This window comes from Trachypithecus francoisi, unplaced genomic scaffold (genome assembly GCF_009764315.1).
Source record: "Trachypithecus francoisi isolate TF-2019V2 unplaced genomic scaffold, Tfra_2.0 Lachesis_group2, whole genome shotgun sequence".
Taxonomy (NCBI): domain Eukaryota; kingdom Metazoa; phylum Chordata; class Mammalia; order Primates; family Cercopithecidae; genus Trachypithecus; species Trachypithecus francoisi.
Window position 1 is genome coordinate 170,470,091 of NW_022681465.1, and position 6,000 is coordinate 170,476,090.

Sequence of the window (6,000 nt, forward strand, 5' to 3'; positions counted from 1 at the left end):
TTCCTTCACATATACAATTTACTTCTTTTAATTGTTTGCCAATTAGCCCAAGATAGGCTCAAGATTATTGTAACAAAGCCTGTAATAATTTAAAGTTAAGTTAAGAAAATCTTATTAAAACCCAGTTCACATTCTTTTCAACATAGTGATTGGCTTTGATTCATTTTAATAAACATTTTTGAGTATCTGTTTTACAAAGCATTGTACTAGGTTCAGTAGGAGATACAAAAATGATGAAGACATTGTCCATGTCCACCGTGGACTTAGAGTAGTAACTCAATTTATTCTAATACCAAGATAGACTACATTAAGTACTGTAGTAAGAGTGTGAGGCACTATTGGAGTATAACAGGGCAGTGAGTAAGCAGTTTGACGAGATGCTTCCTACAAGAGGTGGAATTTGAGTTTCATTTTCAAGGAAGGAAGGCACTTTAATAGGAAGCTGAAGAATAGGAAGAAAAAGTTTCCACTGGAGGAAATGAATTAGATAAAAGTAAGGTAGTAGAAGACACACTATTTCACAAATAGAATAAAGCTTCCAAATGATCTTTCATAAACCCCTAAAGTCTCCAAAAACATTCTTATGCCTAGAAATGAAAACCTTTTTAATTTCTTAAATATATTTTCTACACACATCCCTCCTAAAAAATGATAGTTTCCTTAAGTTATTAAACATTTGAAAAACTGAAGTAAGGTGTTTTAAGGCAAAAAACAAAATACATGAATCTTAGTAGACTGATAGAAGTAGGTTTCAGAATACCTGGAAATTTATGGATCTGTAAATTATTGAATAGTCTCTAGAGGAAATTTTGCTGCATTATACTTAAACATAAAGATAGAAGTTTGAACGAGAGTAAAGTGAATGATATTGTGAAAGTTGTTTATTCAAAATGGAGACGTTCATGTCATACCCAACTAAAATGGAATTGGGAAGCCATGGGGAAGGACACCCAAATCCCTGTTCCAGGAAGTATTTTTGCAATTCAACAGAAAAAATCATCACTTGAAGATTACATCTTACATAGTAACTGCTGCCACTTACTACTCAGAGCTCAGAAGTTCCTATGCTCACTCAGCTCAACACTGCCAGTGCCAATGAACTTTCTTTCAAAACAATGTACATAACTTTTCTCTTTTCCTCAATAAAATTCCAGCCTTTTCTTTTCATTTTTCAGACACATCTAAGAGCTCCTCTGGATTGTGTGCGTTGAATTGCAATTTTAATCCTTGTATATTATTCCCAAATAACTTGTTTATTTGGAAATTCAACTATAAATAGTTTTACTTAAGGTTTACAATGTAAGCCTGTTCAGAGAAAACATTTTTAATCTGTCCATTAAGGAATAAAGGATTTGTAACAAATTTGTTGGGCCACTTCTCCATCAAGACCAAGAGAGAGGCAAGATATATAGCCTGGAGAGGTAACATTAGCAGGTCACCTAGCCTCTGCTTGAAGAAATCAAATGCTATTTCTCAAGAAGAAGAGTAAGAGAGAGAAGCTCTGTTATTTTGCCCAATTCATAGTCAAGCATGTTATCTCTGCTTCATTATTTTACAGAGATTCCTCAGTGTGCTCACTGAACTTTGGTAACTACTTGTTACCACTCTACTGAAAGTCTACTTGTTAATGTCACCAGTGACCTCTTAGGCACTAAGCTGGGTTTCAGAGCGCTTTAATATGAGATCATCATCCCAATCCTTTGCCATTGATTGACAAGACTTGACTGTGTTGGCTGAGTCAGTTACCGCTTCCTCTCTTGCCTCCCAACATGTGTCACTGTCTAAGCTGTAAGCCTCATCAAGTAGTGGTTGCTTCACATCAGACTTTTTTATAACTGACCTAGCCACATGGACACTATTAATTCGACAAAAAATTATCCAGCCCAAATGTCAATAGTAGTAAGGTTGAAAACCCCTGATCTATGTTTATGTCTATAACAACCAACTGTATAGTGCAATGAAATACCAAGGGCTGGGCTGTGGGACAGGATAATATCTGCAGAAGTCTGGGCTTATAAAGAAAGACAATAATGTTGTTAGGGAATGCTGTGACACACCAATATGTAGGAATGTCTCTACTTTTTGCGTTTGATTAATACTTTATTAAATATACTTGATAATCAACATAATCTGTAGGGAGCCTTTAAAATGATGTTTTCATAGTTTTTTTCTTTTTTACAATCATGGAAAGCAGATGGTTCTCTAAAACTTACAGGTAATTAAAGGCTTCTTAAACTCACAGCATACAAATATTTCAACATTTAAATAGAAGCTCATTTCTTCAAAAGTAATTTCCTTGTACATTCTTATAAAAATATAAAGAGGACATTAATAGTTTTAAAAACCTACATTTAAACTAAATCAAGATTTTTCTACAAATTATACCTGTTCCCAAAAAGTTTAAAAGGCATCAGAGAGTAATGTGATATTAAACCAAATAATCTCATCACAATGGAGCATTTTACTTTTAAGCAATATTGGGCAACATTTCCTATTTAACCTTTCATGCTGGGTTTTAACTGTATATATGCTACAAAACATACCGGATTAATCCAAGTCATTCTATTTATGCAGTAGATTGTTATGTATGACCAGTTACCATATAATGTCATACTGTAGTTGCACAAATGACAATATTTATGACAAACCTTAGAAAATCTTTTTAACAAAAAGCAGACCTCACTGCTCCAATTTTTTATAAAAATTACCTCTTCTTCTATTTATTTTTTGCCTTGAGTGGTACCTTTTATAGCATGTTAATACACAAAGACATTTACATTACTTTTATCTAAGTTAAACTTTTACATGATTGCTTTCTTTTTGGATACACAGAATTTGTCAAAAGACACTGATAGTAGATTCTTAAGCAATTCTGAATTTTTTGGTCCCTTTTTAGGTTCCTCCAGAATGATTTTCCTCAGAAACGTGTATCTCTAAGAACTTAATGAACCAAAAGAAAATGAATGACACAACATAGCAACTGTATTTCCAGTAGTATCTTATATCCCAAGAAACACTTCAAGATGACATTGTCTAATATTAGGCCTATTGCCATGCAATGACCTTCAGCCAAAGACCGCCAGAAGCACAGCTGTAGTTAAATGAGTTAGATTTATTACTTGTTTCAATGAGGGAGAATGCACACTATAGGGAAACACAGGGTCTCAGTAAGAAGATGTTTGAAAGCATTTATAGAATTATGGGTTTGCTTGAGTAATTTTGGAGAGGATCTGATGAAGCAGGGGTTAGATCTGAATTGGGTGCTTTCAGAAAGCAGAAGGAAAGTCCATGAGTATCTCAATAAATCTTATGTATAGAGGAGGGCTGACTACAGTGAAGATAAAGTTGAAATTGGTTTATAAAAACAGTCACTCATTTTAGCTGGGGAAAGGAATATTTGGTATTTTGTGGTTGAACAATGACCATTTTTTAGTTTCGCTTAGTCATGGTCTCAGAGTAACTTCATTTGATGTTGATATTCTGTGAGACTGTTTATGTTCAAGAGCAGAACACTATGGCCTAGTTTTGAGCATCAAACCAACTTGTAACGACACTGAAGCCTGGCTGTGAGTTTTAGATCAGTTCTCCAATATCAGGAGTGGCTGTTTTTCTTCCTCAGCTCTATTTACAAAACTTATTCTTTGTTCTGTCTTATTTATTGATGTAATCTTAGTCATTTAAACCAGAAATATTGGATGAATTTTAATATCTCATTTATCTTATCCCTGACACCTTAAAGGATTATTTGTCACCAATTTCTGTCATAAGTATCCATGAAATGTCTTTTAAATTCATTCCTCATTCTCTATCTCACTACCTTTGTTCAGTCTCTCATTATCTCTTACCGAAACTGTTAAAATTGCCAGCAAACTGATCTGCTTGTTTCTTGTTTTACACCCTCAATGCCATTCTCTCACTAATATCAAAACCTTTCTTCCCAAAACATAAGAGGATCATTTTGTTTCTTCATTTATAACCTTCAATGACTCTCTTTATCCATACATTTTATTGTACAAGGTCTAAAGTCCTATCCTGTCTTTCAAAGCCCTTAACAATTTGATGCATCTTAACATTACCATCTCACTTCAAATCAGTCTACCATTTCCCATATATGGTCAGTGTCCAATAATTCATTCAATAAATATTTGTTGAAGGTCTTTATCATGTGCTTTTATTGGGCATGTTATTTTCTGTAATTTTTAAAATTATGTGACCACTACTGTGCTTGTTAAATCTGTTTCCCCACTAAACTCTAAGCCCAGTATTAGTTGGAATCGTGTCTGATTTTGCTCACCATCTTATTCCCAGCATCTAGCTGAATATCTATGCTATTAACAGGAACGTGTATTTTGTGCATGCTGGCATTGAGTACTTGGTTAAATTGAGAATATTATTAATAAAAAATAGCAAAGTCAGATTTTCTTTATATACAAAACTACTATTAATCGTCACTAAGATGAATAAAAAGCTACGTCAGTATGTACACAAAAGCAGGCTGAGCAATGGATTAAATGAATCCTCATAAAGATGCAGAATTTAGATTATTATAAAGGGACTCTGAGTTAAACTGGTTTTTTGACTCAATGTTACAAAGATCTGAAAATAATTCTACATGGACGTGCTGATACCTTTCCAAGATTGAGGAGGCTAAAATTTGATGAATAGCTAGATGCTGCCAAGAAAACTTTTAGAGATTTAAGAGCCACGAACTATGAATCAGAATGCTTCTGTGTCTAGTGCCAATATGAAAATTTATTACTGCTGTGGCCCTGGGAGAGTCACTTCATCTTTAACTTCAGGATCATCACCTGTAAAACTAGGGTAGTAGATAGATCTCTACATCGACTACCTTAATTCCACAAGACAAAAGGGATAGCAGCACTCCCTGCCCCAAAGGTTTCATAAATTTACTTCTGATTTTTTTTTTTTTTTTGACAAATTGAAGATATGCTTTCTCTGTCCAATTCCCAATGTGAGGAAATGGCAAATTACTACTTACCATCATTATCTTCTAATTAATCAAAAAGACATATTAGTCAAGGTTAATTCAAGATATTTCCTACTTTCCATTTCTGCTTATTCTGTTTGAGACCAAATCTAGTACAATGAAACACCAATATGTCCTTGAGGATTCAGCACACATTGAATTTTCTCCTGGGCCACTAAACTCTATTGTCTCCTTCTATATTTTACTTCTAGTTGGTTTCATTTTTTTTAATCCTTTGAAATATTGATTGCAGGACTCTCAAGTTCTCTGTTTTATTATATATTATTCTAGACAGATAATTCTGTAACTGTGATTGATAGTTTTTTCTGCTACCTGTTCTCCTTATGTGATATATTAAGAGAATTATTGATTTTTTTAAAAAACTGGGACAACTAAAAATATATTCTCCTGTCCAGAGTATAGACTACAGGTTAGCCTCCTGTACAGAAAGGTTGGCATGCTTACTCATTTTGAATTCTTTAGATGAATATAAGTGAATTGGTAGGTACAACTTATGTTGAAGTGAATGTGCCTCCAGGTCTTCCTCCTTCCTGCTGACAGGACTGTTGATACAATAGTATGAACTTCAGTAATATTTGCAAACATAAAGATGAGGCCACATATAAAAACTGCAAAGTAAAGTTTCGAAGGAGCTTGGGACCCTGATTACTTTGTCAAACTATCATACCAAGTTTTGGTTTTTCCTTGAAGAAAACAATAAACAACCAACCAAATAAACAAAAAAAAATTTATGTGTTTAAGCCACTGTTGATTTTGATTTTCTGTAACAGTTGGGTCAGCCTAATTTTCTCTGATATAGTGATGATGGGAACCATCTTTTTAAAAAGTTTCTGCTGATTTGCCTACCAACTTGTCATTTTTCTTCCCAGACAAGTACCTATCTACTCAAAAGCACTCAATGCAGTTTGGTGAGATAATATTATGAAGCATCAAATTTACATAAAAATAAAAAGAATATCTGCCTCCTTTTCACATCCCACGTAGCACTTACA